General features: G+C 35.2%; 2 long non-coding RNA genes across 2 annotated transcripts in view; both read right to left on the bottom strand.

Moving 5' to 3' along the window:
* Nucleotides 1-285: 285 nt before the first annotated feature.
* On the bottom strand, nt 286-2,551 carry LOC131246109 (uncharacterized). Its single transcript, XR_009171172.1, has 3 exons — nt 2,517-2,551; nt 1,137-1,181; nt 286-405 (listed from the first exon to the last, which is right to left on the bottom strand). It is a non-coding gene; the product is annotated as an uncharacterized LOC131246109 (long non-coding RNA).
* Nucleotides 2,552-3,016: 465 nt separating this feature from the next.
* The window catches only part of LOC131246108 (uncharacterized), a 67,371-nt gene continuing 53,227 nt past the window's right edge, over nt 3,017-17,160 (bottom strand). Inside the window, exon 3 of the long non-coding RNA XR_009171171.1 lies at nt 3,017-3,218. This is a non-coding gene — a long non-coding RNA (uncharacterized LOC131246108). The remainder of the gene's footprint in view (nt 3,219-17,160) is intronic.

Here is a 17,160-nt window from a genome sequence, read left to right as displayed (position 1 = left end):
CCCGATCCCGAACCCGAACCCGATTTCCTAAACCTAAACCTTAACCTATTCTCAATTTCCAAAGCTATAACCTATAACCTAAACCTAAACCTAAACCTAAACCTAACCTAAACCTATAACCTTAACCTTAACCTATAACCTTAACCTAAACCCAAAACCTAAACATTAACCTAAACCAAAACCTATAACCTTAACCTAAACCAAAACCTATAACCTAAACCTTAACCTATAACCTATAACCTATAACCTAAACTTATAACCTTAACCTAAACATATAACCTAAACCTAAACCTATAACCTAAACCTATAAACTAAAACCTAAACCTAAACCTAAATCTAAACCTAAACCTATAACCTAAACCAAAACCTATAACCTTAACCTAAACCAAAACCTATAACCTAAACCTTAACTTATAACCTATAACCTATAACCTATAACCTAAACTTATAACCTTAACCTAAACTTAAAACTAAAACCTAAACCTGTAACCTAAACCTATAAGCTAAAACCTAAACATAATCCTAAAACCTAAATGTATTCTCAAATCCCTAAACCTAAACCTACACCTAATCCCAATCTCAACTCCCTAACCTAAACCTAAACCTAAACTTGAAAACCCAAGCCTAAACCCAAACCCGAACCCGATTTCCTAAACCTAAACCTTAACCTATTCTCAAATCCCTAAATCTAGACCTACAAATCCTAATCTCAACTCCCTAACCTAAACCTAAACCTAAACCTAAACATGAAACCCAAGCCTAAACCTAATCTCGAACCTGAACCCGATTTCCAAAACCTAAACCTTAGCCTATTCTCAATTCCCTAAAGCTAAACCTACACCAAATCCTAATCTCATCTCCCTAACCTAAACCTAAACCTAAACTTAAAAACCCAGACCTAAACCCGATCCCGAACCTGAACCCGATTTCCTAAACATAAACTTTAACCTATTCTCAATTCCCAAAGCTATAACCTATAACCTATAACCTAAACCTAAACCTAACCTTAACCTATAAACCTAAACCTATAACCTTAACATAAACCCAAAACCTAAACCTTAACCTAAACCAAAACCTAAACCTTAACCTAAACCAAACCTATAACCTTAACCTAAACCAAAACCTATAACCTAAACCTTAACCTATAACCTATAACCTAAACTTATAACCTTAACCTAAACCTAAACCTAAAACCAAAACCTAAACCTATAAGCTAAAACCTAAACCTAAACCTTAACCTATTCTCAAATCCCTAAACCTAAACCTACACCTAGTCCTAATCTCAACTCTCTAACCTAAACCGAAACCTAAACTTGAAAACCCAAGCCTAAACCCGATCCCGAACTCGAACCCGATTTCCTAAACCTAAACCTTAACCTATTCTCAATTCCCTAAAGCTATAACCTATAACATATAACCTATTACCTAAACCTAAACCTAAACCTAAACCAAAACCTATAACCTAAACCTTAACCTATAACTTATAACCTATAACTGAAACTTATAACCTATAACCTTACCTTAACCTAAACATAAAGCCTAAACCTAAACCTATAACCTAAACCTATTCTCAAATCCCTAAACCTAAACCTAAAACCTAAATGTATTCTAAAATTCCTAAACTTAAACCTACACAGAATCCTAATCTCAACTCCCTAACCTAAACCTAAACCTAAACTTGAAAACCCAAACCTAAACCCGATCCCGAACCCAAACCTGATTTCCTAAACCCAAACCTTGACCTATTCTCAATTCCCTAAAGCTATGACCTATAACCTAAACCTAACCTAAACCTATAACCTAAACCTAACCTAAACCTATAACCTAAACCTATAACCTAAACCTTAACCTATATCCTATAACCTATAACCTAACTTATAACCTAACCTTAAGCTAAACCTAAACCTATAAACTAAACCTATAAACTAAACCATAAACTTAAAACCTAAATGTATTCTCAAATCCCTAAACCTAAACCTACACCTAATCTTAATCTCAACTCCCTAACCTAAACCTAAACTTGAAAATCCAAACCTAAACCGAACCCAATTTTCTAAACCTAAACCTTGACCTATTCTCAATTCCCTAAAGCTATAACCTATAACCTAAACCTAAACCTAAACCTAACCTAAGCCTATAACCTTAACTTAAACCTAAAACCTAAACCTAAACCTACACCTAAAGCAAAACCTATAACGCTAACCTAAACCAAAACCTATAACCTAAACCTTAACTTACAACCTATAACCTGTAACCTAAACTTATAACCTATAACCTAACCTAACCTTAAGTTAAACCTAAAGCTATAAACTAAACCTTAACCTATTCTCAATTCCTTAAAGGTATAAAACCTATAACCATAACCTATAACCTAAACCTAAACCTAATGAAAACCTATAACTTAAATCTATAACCTTAACCTAAACCTAAAACCTAAACCTAAACCTAAACCAAAACCTATAACCTTAACCTAAACCAAAACTTATAACGCATAACCTATAACCCATAACCTAAACCTAAAACCAAAACCTAAACCTATAACCTAAACCTATAAATTAAAACCTAAACCTTAACCTAAACATAAAACCTAAATGTTTTCTCAAATCCCTAAACCTAAGCCTACACCTAATCCTAATCTCAACTCCTTAACCTAAACCTAAACCTAAACTTGAAAACCCAAACCTAAACCCGATCCTGAACCCGAACCCAATTTCCTAAACCTAAACCTTAACCTATTCTCAATTCCCTAAAGCTATAACCTATAACCTATAACCTAAACATAAACCTTAACCAAAACCTATAACCTAAATGTTAACCTATAACCTAAACCTTAACCTATGACCTATAACCTAAACCTATAACCTAAAACCTAAACCTAAACCTAAACCTAAAGCCTAAAACGTAAACCTAAACCTAAACCTAAACCTAAACCTAAAACCTAAACTTTAACCTAAACCTAAAACCTATAACCTAAGCTTATAAACGAAAACCTAAAACCTAAATGTATTCTGAAATCCTTAAACTTAAACCTACACCTAATCCTAATCTCAACTCCCTAAATTAAACCTAAACCTAAACTTGAAAACCCAAACCTAAACCCGATCCCGAACCCGAACCCGATTTCCTAAACCTAAACCTTAACCTATTCTCAATTCCCAAAGCTATAACCTATAACCTATAACCTAAACCTAAACTTAACCTAAACCTATAACCTTAACCTAAACCAAAACCTATAACCTTAACCTAAACCAAAAGATATAACCTAAACCTTAACCTATAACCTAAACTTATAACCTTAACCTAAACCTAAAACCAATACCTAAACGTATAACCTAAACCAAAACCTATAACCTTAACCTAAACCAAAACCTATAACCTAAACCTTAACCTATAACCTATAACCTTAACCTAAACCTAAAACCAAAACCTAAACCTATAACCTAAACTTATAAGCTAAAACCTAAACCTAAACCTAAACCTAAAACCTAAATGTATTCTCAAATCCCTAAACCTAAACCTACACCTAATCCCAATCTCAACTCCCTAACCTAAACCTAAACCTAAACTTGAAAACCCAAGCCTAAACCAGATCCCAAACCCGAAACCGATTTCCTAAACTTAAACCTTCACCTATTCTCAAATCCCTAAACCTAAACCTATACCAAATCCTAATCTCAACTCCCTAACCTAAACCTAAACCTAAACTTGAAAACCCAAACCTAAACCCAATACCGATCCCGAACCCGAATCCGAACCCAAACCCGATTTCCTAAACCTAAATCTATAACCTATAACCTAAACATAAACCTAACCAAAACCTATAACCTTAACCTATAACCTAAACCTATAACCTAAACCTATAACCTTAACCTAACCTAAACCAAAACCTAAACCTATAACCAAAACCAAACCTTAACCTAAATCAAAACTTATAACATTAACCTAAACCAAAACCTATAACCTAAACCTTAACCTATAACCTATAAACTATAACCTATAACCTAAACCTAAAACCAAAACCTAAACCTATAACCTAAACCTATAAACTAAAACTTAAACCTAAACCTATAACCTAAACCAAAACCTATCACCTTAACCTAAACAAAACCTATAACTTAAACCTTAACCTATAACCTAAACTTATAACCTTAACCTAAAGCTAAAACCAAAACCTAAACCTACAACCTAAACCATAACCTAAACCTAAAACCTAAATGTATTCTCAAATCCCTAGACCTAAACCTACACCTAGTCCCAATCTCAACTCCCTAACCTAAACCTAAACCTAAACTTGAAAACCCAAACCTAAACCCGATCCCGAACCCGAACCCGATTTCCTAAACCTAAACCTTAGCCTATTCTCAATTCCCTAAAGCTATAACCTAAACCTAAACCTAAACCTTAACCAAAACCTATAACCTATAACATATAACCAAAACTTATAACCTATAACCTAACCTTAACCTAAACCTAAAACATAAACCTAAACCTATAACCTATAACCTAAACCTATACCTAAAACCTAAATGTATTCTCAAATCCCTAAACCTAAACCTACACCTAATCCTAATCTCAACTCCATAACCTAAACCTAAACCTAAACTTGAAAACCCAAGCCTAAACCCTATCCTGAACCCGAACCCGATTTCCTAAACCTAAACCTTGCCCTATTCTCAATTCAATAAAGCTATAACCTATAACCTAAACCTAAACCTATAACCTTAATCTAAACCTAAAACCTAAACCAAAACCTATAATATTAACCTAAACCAAAACCTATAACCTAAACCTTAACTTATAACCTATAACCTGTAACCTAAACTTATAACCTATAACCTAACCTTAACCTAAACCTAAAACCTAAACCTAAACCTAAACCTATAAACTAAAACCTAAAACAAAACCTAATGCCTATATGTATTCTCAAATCTCTAAATGTAAACCTACACCTAATCCTAATCTCAACTCCCTAACCTAAACATAAACCTAAACTTGAAAACCCAAACCTAAACCCGAACCCGATTTCGTAAACCTAAACCTTAACTTATTCTCAATTCCCTAAAGCTATAACCAATAACCTAAACCTAAACCTAACCTAAACCTATAACCTTAATCTAAACCTAAAACCTAAACCTATACCTAAACCAAAACCTATAACCTTAACCTAAACCTTAACCTATAACCTATAACCTAGAACCTAAACTTATAACCTTAACCTAAACCTAAAACCAAAACCTAAACCTATAACCTAAACCTATAAACTAAAACCTAAACGTAAACCTAAACCTAAACCTAAAACCTAAATGTATTATCAAATCCCTAAACCTAAACCTACACCTAATCCTAATCTCAACTCCCTAACCTAAACCTAAACTTGAAAACCCAAACCTAAAGCCAATCCCGAACCCGAATCCGATTTTCTAAACCTAAACCAAAACCTTAACCTACTCTCAATTCCCTAAAGCTATAACCTATAACCTAAACCTATAACCTTAACCTAAACCTAAAACCTAAACCTAAACCTAAAACCTAAATGTATTCTTAAATCCCCAAACCTAAACCTACACCTAATCCTAATCTCAACTCCCTAACCTAAACCTAAACCTAAACTTGAAAACCCAAACCTATACCCAATCCCGAACCCGAACCCGATTTCCTAAACCTAGACCTTAACTTATTCTCAATTCCCTAAAGCTAAAACCTGTAACCTAACTTAAACCTAAACCTATAACCTAAATGTATTCTCAAATCCCTAAACCTACACCTACACCTAATCCTAATCTCAACTCTTTAACCTAAACCTAAACTTGAAACCCCAAACCTAAACCCAAACCTGAACCCGAACCTGATTTCCTAAACCTAAACCTTAACCTATTCTTAATTCCCTAAACCTTAACCTATAACCCAACTTAAACCTAAACCTATAACCTACACTTATAACCTAAACCTAAACCTATAACCTAAACCTAAAACCTAAATGTAATATCAAATCCCTAAACTTAAACCTACAATCATAATCTCAACTCCCTAACCTAAACCTAAATATAAACTTGAAAACCGAAACCTAAACTCGATACCGAACCCAAACCAGAACCTGATTTCTTAAACCTAAACCTTAACCTATTCTCAATTTCCTAAAGCTATAACATATAACCTATAACCTAAACATAAACCTAAATCTAAACCTAAACCTATAACCAACCTAAACCCGATACTGAACCCGAACTAGAACCTGATTTCTTAACCCATTCTCAATTCCCTAAAGCTATAACCTATAACCTATAACCTAAACCTAAACCTAAACCTTAACCTAAACCAAAACCTATAACCTAAACCTTAACTTATAACCTATAACCTATAACCTATAACCCATAACCCATAACCTATAACCTAAACTTATAACCTATAACCTAACCATAATCTAAATCTAAAACCTAAACCTATAAGTGTAGGTTATAGGTTTAGGTTTAGGTTAAGGTTGTTTTTTTTTCATTTGTTTCGATTACCTCTCATATGTTCTCTCTCTTTTCATTTGTTTTTTTCCATAAGATTGTTTGTGTTTGGATGGATGCAGTTTATGTTTGGATGAATGTAGTTTATGTATGGATGATTTTACGTAGTTTGGGTTTAGATGGATGTGAATGTGAATGTGAATATGATGAAATATATTATATAACAGGTGTATATCAGGAAGAATATGATGAATTATATTCTAACAGGTGTATATCAGGAAATTTGAGATGGAATTTTTTTTTTTTTTAAAGAGACTTTTAGCTACAAAATATTTCATAGGTAAAAGTCACATTAACGTTTTTTAGCGACACGATTTTTAGCTACGAAAATTTTAGTAGCTAAAAGTAATCCATCCGAATTTTTCGATAAAATGTTTGGAGCCCTTAGCGACGAAAATTCAAAACTGTTTGGAGCCCTTAGCGACGAAAATTTTTGTAGCTAAAAATATTTTGGAGCCTTTAGCTAATAGTCTAATCCACGTTTTTTTAGCTACGAAAATGTTCGTAGCTAAAAGTAATCCATTCGAATGTTTGGAGCCTTTAGCGACGAAAATTTTCGTCAATAAAAGTCTCATACAACATTTTTAGCTATGAAAATTTTAAAAAAATGTTTGGAACCTTTAGCGATGAATATTTTCGTCGCTAAAAGTCTCATACATGATTTTTAGCAACGAAAATTTTCGTAGCTAAAAGTAATCGTCAAAAAATGTTTGGAGCCTTTAGCGAAGAAAATTTTCGTCGCTAAAACTCTCATACACGATTTTTAGCTACGAAAATTTTCATCACTAAAAGTAATCCATTAGAATATGTTGGAAAAATGTGCGGAGCGACGAAAATTTTCGTCGCTAAAAGTCTCATCCATGATTTTTAGCTACGAAAAGTTTCGTCGCTAAAATTAAACTTTTAGCGACGAAATAAATTTTCGTTGCTAAAAGTGACTTTTAGCAATAAAATTAAATTTCGTCGCTAAAAGTTTCATCGCTAAAAACCCTCTTTCTTGTAGTGAGGCGACTCAAAACCGTGGACTTCCCCAAGGGAGTCAAAATGGATAAGGCCTCAGTGCACACTCTAATGGAATACTGGTTAATCGGTAGAACTCCTCGACCATGAATGAATGAGATGCGCCAGAATCAAATAGCACACAGGCAATACAAGTAGAGATAGGAAGAATACCCTCAACTACTCCAGAAGACGACTGTGGGTGTAACACCCTAGTTCTCAAAACCCGAGGATAGTCGCTCCTCATTAAGAACTCGAGTATTATGTTATAAAATGGACTAACATGTATCTAATTAATGGCAAATCTCAAAATCATTAAGTAAGATAACTATTGCATAAACCAAGAATATTGAGAGTAATAACAAGGCAGTTTAACAAAAGTAAAATGAAAGCAACATAGAATCCCTCAGCAGGGGAATTGTTATTACAACTCAACAAAACTTAAAGTCTAAGATTGAAAACAAGTAAATCCCAAAATATCAGTTGAGCTCCAACGGCTCAACAACATTCACATAGAGTTCTTCCTCGCCAAACTCCACCGCAGCCGTCCTTGGAATCCCTTCATAGGGGTCTCCACCTGTTCATCATAGCTGTGTCTATTTCGTGCAACTGCACAATTGGGTGAGCGAAAAATCAGTGGGAACTTCCCGCAAGGATTCATGCATATCATATCATTCCAGAACAGTTTAAATCAACATATTCAAATTACAAGGAGACAAATTATAAAATTAAAAATGAATGTATAAGGTATGAATGTATGTACAAGTCACAAATTTGGGGATTCACATCCAGCTGTCAAAATAAAGGGTCGCCCAAGGTGAACTAGTCACCCGAAAAAATACTCATAGGTACGCCTAAGGAGAACTAGCCACCCGAAAAAAACCATGCAGACCGCCCGTAGTAGATTATCTACCCAGAAAAAGTCATGTAAGTGAGTACGCCCAAGGATATCTCTTGGAAAAATACGCGGGGTACGCCCGAGGAGGGTCTAATCCAGAAAAGCCTCATATAAAGAAAGAGTGCCCAAAGTGGCACAAATGCACATGCTCTATGAGTTTAACTAAAGTGCTAGAGCCTTTAGGAATTCAATCAGAGTGTGACTTACATCGAGCACTCAGAAAAGCTCATATGTCATACGTGAATGTCATGTACCATGATGCTCATGCACATTCCATAGGATTAACAAGATTACTCTCATAAGCATGATCAAGACTTGTAGTCCTTTAATAGGATATCTAGCATTCAAATATGACCTCAATATAAATTCATTTACTTCCCCAAGGTCTAAAGGAAGACCCACAATTATTACATTTCAAGCATATTAAATTGTTGACAAGTCTATTCAACATTTCTCATGAAACATATTGTTCCATACATAACTTTAGTTTGTAAAATAGGATGAAATGGAATATCATAACCCTTATCATTACTAGTAGGACTATGTCCAAAATCAAGCCACTACTAAAATACCATAGAGAATGTAATGCTAAATTCCAACTACATAGTTATCAACTGTGGGGCTTGAGTAATGGAATTTAATATATTAACTCATGTTTATCTCATCATATGGGAAACTAAGGGCTACTTACTATTGCTGTTATTCTAAAACTTCATTAGTATCAAATTATAAAAATTCTAATCTAGGTAGCAAACTTAACATTAGAATGGCAGCAAGAATCTTAAATTTAACACAACTAGTAGAAGTATACATGTAGTTAAGTAATTTCAAATGTGGCATAATGAATGTATTATAACTCTCATGAGGTGGATTAGAGTAACACAATTTAAGGATATTCCCACATGATTATTTATGCCAATTAAAAATTAAAGGAACATAACTACTATTTGCACAATTAAAATATCTTTATCCAACTATCTTAGAATTGAACAAAATGATGAAGCCATGTGGGATATCCCTCACCCTGTGGTGGTTGCTCTACTTGCCAATTTGGAATGTCCTAATGTAGGGATCTTGTTGGGACTTTGTTGAAGGAAAAAGTGTCCTTCCAGATAGGTGGTTTTAGTCAGTCCCTGAATAGATGTTAACAAGGTAATAGTGAGTTGTGACTGAGTTGACTCAGTTGGAGTTCTTAACTAGTAACTAGTTGAGTCTGTTTTAAGGGTTCATTAGCCACAGGGTTACATCATGGGCCTATTGGTCCCAATGCTCCTCAAAATTATTTGCAACTGGTTGGAGTCAGCTTGACTCATCCGGAAAAACTAATTAAGTCAGCCTGATAGGGAGTACTGAGTTGACCCAGCTGGGAAAATGGTCGGGTCAGTCCCCAAATGAGCAAACCTATAATACTCATGGTTGGGCTCAAGCTTAACTGGGCGAACGGCAACCCAGGCCCAGCTGAGTCTAGGTTTTTCTCCCAAAACTGAACCTAAGTCACTGACACAGCCCTAGCTCACCTAACCGGGTTCCTTTGGCTAGCAGCGAATGACTAGGTGAACTCATGGGAGATTGGATTGTGGTGCTGGTCACTGTGCATAGTAGGCCGATCATAGCCATGGGTTCCAATCTAGAGTTTTCATCCAGAAATGTAACTGAGTCACTCAACTCATGACTAAGTTGAGGTGACAGTGAATACAGTCAGCCAAGATAGCAGAGAGTTTGGGTTGGGTATTTACTAGTTTGATATGAATTTTACACAGGGATGGATTTCGATTGTTGTTACCTGAGTTGGCTGGGGATTTGAGCTACGAGCAACAGAACCTTCAGTGGAACTAAGGAGTTTTAATTGGCCTGCTGGAAACTCGTTCCAGAGGCTGACGTTTCCTACTTCTCTAGCTCTCTATCCCTCTCTCTTTCTCCTTCTTTCTACTTCCCTTCTCACTATCTCCTGCTTCCCTCTCGATCTTCTTCACAACAACCATCAACCCAACTAAGTCGAGTTGCTACAGTGCATGCAACTCGCACCAGCGGCGATCCCCCTCTCTTTCTCTATTCTATCTCTTTTTCTTTCCCTTGGAATTCACCCTAATGCAAGCCTATTTATAGCCGTTCCGTTTCTAAAAATATCCACATCTAATCACAAAGATTAGCGTGGAGATAACATGATTTTGCTGAGAGTGTTTTGGCATCGGAATCCCTCAATGTCTTAGATCTGGTGTATGGGTCTTACATTTAATCTCTGATAGACGTTTGATGGGATGGGCTACGAGATGGATGGCTTGGATTTGAGGGATAGTTTCTATTACAGAAAATAGGTCCCACAGTCAGTTTGGGGAAGATGGTCGGCTGACAATGGTGTCTTCGAGGGGGACGGTTAATTCTCTGATCCAGGATGCTTAGATGGTCCAAATGGTGCTCATTAGGCTTGTGGGTCCCTCTCAACGGTGATGGAATGCCATGGAGTAAATGGGATTAAGTGCATGAAGGTGGTTTGCGCCGACCCAAAATCTTGATAATTTCTCAGGATTTTCACGTTTAGCTATGAGATTCCTAGCAACCCTAGAGCCGACATCTCGGATCTCTTCAGATGAAGCTTCCGGAAGATGAAGAACGGCTGGGATGGTATTTGTTATAAGCAGAAAGATTCTTTTCGCTTTCCGACGTGTAGGGGTACATTTCTGGAAAGCAGTAAGGTTGAGTGGGATTTTTCAGCGTACGTGGCATCCATCCAATGATTCCCAACAGTTAGATCTGCGAGAGGAGCAACGGACGTGGGTGTACTCTCCCCATCAGTGATCTCTGTTTGTATCTGTAAGTGCTATGGTTTCTAACTCCTATAATTGTCAAATTTTGTAGTGCCAAAACCTTTTGAATCTGTGTCTTATCCAGCGCATCTACATATTCAAGACAATGCATCTCTCAAGAACAAAGATTTTTACTTCAAGAAATGCAAGTTTACTTGGTCATCTTCGAATACAACATCAAGTGCGAATTCAAGGTCAAGCTTCAAGTCAAGACAAAGTTCTTTACTAGATAAGGTTCTTTACTTTGAACCTCAAGCTCAAGTTTCAAGATGTTTTAAGTTCAAAGGTTACAAGTTCAAGTTTCAATATGCTTCAAGTTGAGGCCTCAAAAGGTCTCAAGATCAAGCTTCATCATGTATAAAGATCTCAAGCTTTGTAAACTTCAAAGATCAACTTTCAACAGAAGGAAAAGAAGTTTCAATGTTCATACATCATGTTTAAGGTATGAATGACCCTAGATTGACCATAGGGTAAGTCATTTTGAATACCTAATTCATTTAGATCACTTTACAAGTGCATTGACTGTTTCTCGACTAGTCTTAGACTTTGTTCGACTAGTCCTATCACTGGCTTGACCAGTCTAAGAAATTCCTCGACCAGTCCTAAAGTTGTTAAAAATTTTCAGAATTTTTTGTTAAGCCTCGACCAGTCCTGGAGACTACTCGACCAATCGTATGAACAGTGCTCGACTTGTGCTCGACCAGTCCTACAGCCTCGACTCAAAGTCCAACAACTAAATCGGGTTCCACACGATCAGTCGTGGAGGTCACTCGACCGGTTGAGCAGAGCCTATCCTATCGCGCTCAAAATTTTAAAAATTTGTTGGTCCTATGACCAGTCATTCCAACCATAGGACTAGTCAAAAATGCGATTTCTGCAACTATAAATAGAGCATGAATTTTAAGTTCCATATTCAATTCAAGCTAAATCAATACGCCACTCTGAGAGATAAGTTACTCATCTTTTTAAACTATATTGTGCTCATTTAATGTTATCTTAATTTAGCTTTATTATATTTGATTTTGTATTCTTTATTCCAATCATATTTGAAGAAGGGATTGAGACTTGCCCTTTTCTTGGAATCAAAATCAAATAGAGCTAGCCCAACTTGATTTAATTTAAAATCAATTTAGAACCTAGAACCATTTCATAAGTGAGTATGGACATTGAACTTCTACATTGACCTTCTACTCTGATTTGGTTCTTCCGGGCTGCATCTAAAGGAGAATATCCAGGTATTTTACATTGTTGTAAATTTCTATCTTTTGGTTTCATTGAGATTGTGCTAGAAAAATCTCTCTATTTTGGTTTGTCTGAGGTGATCCAGAAAACTCAGAGTGTGGGGTTTTTGAATTGTGTAAGCCTACTTGAAAGGCACAATTGTGAGGGTTTTAGGTGAACCTTGAAAAACCTATTTTCATAGTGAACGCTAATATCTATTGTGTGAGGATATTAGGAGTGGAGTAGTTGTATGGTTGTTTTTCTAAACAGTTGGTGTATAGACAAGCGAACCACTATAATTTCTGGTCTTGTGGTTTGATTATTTATTTCTTTTTGTGAATGGTTGTAATTTCCCTTTTTGCATTTGTGGAGAATGTTGTAATTTCTTCTATGCAAGTGTGGAAATGTTGTAATAGCTTAGATTTCATTTCTTGCTATTTATTTCTTTATTCCGCTGTATCAGTTTGAGTTTTTAATACACAGACCTTTCTATGAATCAGGTTGTTTTACCATAAACCTTTGGTTTTTGGTGTAAGGTTGTCCTTGGAACAACATCTGTATCAATCTCTCAATACTCGTACATTTGAGGTTGTATTTATTTTCAGCATTATGAGATTGCTTATTGCTATTAGTATTTATATTTTGATTAAATTCCACTGTTAATTTTTAATTTGGCATAATCCTATTCACCCCCCCTCTCTAGGACTTAATAGCTTGGCCTTTTCAAGTGGTGTCAAAGCCTAATAGCTCGCTTTTAATTATTCTTTTTTTATTTATTTCCTGAGCTACTCGATCTGAGCTATTTGAGATGTCAAATTTTGATAGCCTTTCAGTCACTAAGCCTCCACCATTTGATGGCTCCAATTATGCCTATTAGAAAGCCAGAATGAGGATTTTCTTAAAATCCATGGATGAGAGCGTGTGGCAAGGCATAGTGACTGAATGGACCCCTCCTACTACTGAAGTAACTGGTATCGATGAATCCAAATCTATGAAAGTCACACCTTATTTTTCTTGGACCACTCTTCAGAAAAATGAGAGTAGTGCTAATGCAAAGGCTTTAAATGCCATAACTTGCACACTATCACCAGATGAATTCAAGAGAAGTATATCCTGTGATACTACAAAGCAAGCCTGGGATATTTTAGACATGACACATGAGGGAACAACAACCGTCAAGAAATCTAAAGTCCAAATCCTCACAACCAAATTTGAGGAAATACGTATGGAGGAAAGTAAAACTTTCATAGACTTTTATACTAGATTGAACGACATTGTCAACTCTATGTGGGGTCTCAGTGATAAAATCTCAGAAAGTAAAGTCTATGTAAAGATGTTACGCTCACTCCCTAAACGGTTCAATTCAAAGGTGACCGCGATCCAGGAACTTCGTGATATGGATAATATGAGGGTAGAAGAATTAGTTGGTTCTTTACAAACCCATAAGTTAACTTTTAAAGCTCCTAAAGGTAAATCTATCGCCCTTAAATCTTCTAAATGTATTTCTCAAGAAAATAATAATTCTAATTTAGAAAATTCTGAAGATGATATGGCCCTTTTAGCTAAAAAGTTTTATAAAATTTTTTAAAGTAAAAAGAGGGTTAATTTTCAAAAACCTAATGAAAAGAAAAGATCAAAATCTAAAACCTAGAAATCTTTAAAAGATAGCTAATGTTACAACTGCTATGAATATGGGCATCTAGCAACCAAGTGTCCTAAAAAGGGCAATCCTAAAAAGAAAGGTATGTTGGCTACTTGGGATGAATCTTCTGGCTCTGAAGCCTCTTCTGAATCAGAAGATTCTGAAACCGAGTCGGGTAATGAAGTCAAAGCCCTTATGACTCTAGCCAAGTTCACTTTTTCAGATCATGATGATTCAACTAGTGAAGAAAATCTGAATAGTGATCATGAAATGAAGAAGATCTTCAAGATGCTTATAATGCCCTTTACAAGGAAAGTAGTAAAATTGTTATTAAACTTAAACTTCAGAAAGAAAAGTTTTCAAAACTTAAAGAAAAATTTGATTCTCTTGTTTTAGAAAAATCTCACATTTTAGATTATTTTGAAAAAACTAAGTGTGACTTAGATTTGAAAAACTCCCAAGTTGAAAACTTAAAATCTGAAAACGAAAAGCTAAAACTTAAAATCTCTTCACTTTTGAGTTTAAAGGACACATGGAAGTATGCCCAAGGTGATCCTAAGTTAGAAAAACTATTATCCAAATCCTAAAAATGTAGCGACCGATCTGGATTGGGCTACAACAAAAGTATTCCTTCCAAAAATAAGAATACTCCTAAGTTTGTGAAAGGAGAGTCTTCAAACTGAAAAGAGAAAAGTCTAAATCAAAATTATCCTAAAAATGCTAAAACTTTTCAATCCTTAAAACCTAAAAGCAACCATATCAACTATAAAAATCAGAATTGTAATCCTTTAGCTAAGAAAATTGTTGATTTACTTAAGGAGCTATTAAAATCTAACTTAATATATCAGTCTTATATCAACTACAAAAATAAAAAGACCAACTATACTCCTAAACCCAAGATTGTAATGAAATGGGTTCCTAAGGTTACCTGCTTGGTTACCCACACCACTTTCAAAGCTTCAAGCCATTCAAAGTGGTACCTAGACAGTGTTGCTCCAAACACATGACAGGTGACAAAGGTCTGTTACCAATCTTAAAGACATGACTGATGGTTCAATCACATTCAGTGATGGTAGCAACTACAGGATTGTTGGCCAAGGTACGGTCCAACTTTTTAACCTCCCTTTATTTAAGAATGTTTTATATATAAAAGGGTTAAAACACAACTTATTAAGCATTTCTTAAATATGCGATAAGAATCATAGCGTAAAATTTACCAACCTAGGGTGTAAAATTTTAAATAAACATGGTTCTGTAATATTAACTAGTCGTAAAACTTCTGAAAACTGCTACATAGTAAGTGATTCTAGCTCATCTAATCTATCGTGTTACATGGTCCATACCGGTGAGACTGAGTTATGGCATAAACGCCTCGGACATGTACACTACTACAACTTGTATAGATTGAGCAAAAGAGAGTTAGTAAGAGGCTTACCCAAAATATAGAAAATAGATAAAATATGTGGTGAATGCCAGATTGGCAAGCAAACTAGGAGCTCTCACAAAAAAGTGGACTACAATGCCGCATCTAAACTGCTCAAACTCCTCCACATGGATCTTATTGGACCAATTAGAATGGAGAGTCGAGGTGGTAAGAAGTACATACTGCTAATTGCTGATGACTTTACCAGATATACTTAGGTAGTCTTCTTAAAAGAAAAATTAGAAACTCTCGATGAAGTCAAAAGGGTACTTAGACGTATCCAAACTGAAAAAGAGTCTCAAGTCTATAAGATCCATAACGATCATGGATCAGAATTTGAGAATAGCGATTTTGAGAAGTTTTGCAGTGATCAGGGAATATCACATGAATTCTCTATGCCCAAAACTCCATAACAAAATGGTATAGTAGAAAAAAAAATAGAATGCTTCAAGAAATGGCAAATGTAATGTTAAATAGTATGAAGCTCCCTAAAAATCTTTGGGCCGAAGCCATAAATACTGCGTGTTATATAATTAACCATGTTTATACTAGAAAATCAAATTGTAAAATGGCTTATGAAATGTGGTTTGATAAGAAGCCTACTGTCAAATACTTTTGAGTTTTTGGCAGCAAGTGCTATATTTTACATGACTGAGAAAATCTAGTAAGTTTGACACCAAAAGTGATGAAGGAATATTTTTAGGGTATGCTCTGAATAGTAGAGCTTATCGGGTTCTTAATAAGAGGACCGGTGTTATTCAAGAGTCTATTAATGTGGTTATTGACGATCACTTGAATACACCTATTTCAAGTTCAGAAAATGATGAAGTACTTCTAATTGATAAACCAGATACTTCATCAAGTTAAAATAACTCTGAACTGAGGACTGTTAAAGACCATCCAACTAATCAGATTCTTAGAAACCCTCTCACTGGTGTATGCACTCATAGACAACTAAAAGATATGTTTAATTACGTGTGCTTTACATCTCAGATACCGGCTAACGTAAAAGAAGCTCTTACTGAAAAAAACTGGATAGTTGCGATGCAAGAAGAGCTTAATCAATTTGTTAGAAATAATGTTTGGTATTTAGTTTCAAGACCTAAAGATAAACACATTATTGGAACTAAATGGATTTTCAAAAATAAGTCTGATGAACTTGGTAATATCATTAGAAAAAGGCTAGGCTAGTTGTACAAGGGTACACTTAAATTGAAGGCATCAATTATGATGAGACCTTTGCCCTAGTAGCTCGTCTTGAATCAATCAAATTATTTATATCTATTGCATGCTTTAGAAAGTTCAAAATATACCAAATAGATGGAAAGAGTGCTTTCTTAAATGGCGATTTGTAAGAAGAATTGTATATTGAACAACCAACGAGTTTTGAAGACCCTAAGAATGTTGATCATGTCTATAGCCTAAAAAAGGCTCTGTACAGTTTGAAACAAGCTCCCAGGGCATAGTATGAAAAATTGACTAAGTTTTTATAGAGTCATAATTTTCTAATGGGAAGTGTTGATAAAACTTTATTTGTTAAGAAACATAATGACCACATTTTAATAGTGCAAATTTATGTTGATGATATAATTTATGGATCTACCTATGCTAACATGACTGTTGAGTATGCAGATCTCATGAAATCTGAGTTCGAAATGAGC

Source organism: Magnolia sinica, chromosome 5 (genome assembly GCF_029962835.1).
Source record: "Magnolia sinica isolate HGM2019 chromosome 5, MsV1, whole genome shotgun sequence".
NCBI classification, from domain to species: Eukaryota; Viridiplantae; Streptophyta; class Magnoliopsida; order Magnoliales; family Magnoliaceae; genus Magnolia; species Magnolia sinica.
This window is presented reverse-complemented; position numbering and strand designations above follow the sequence as displayed.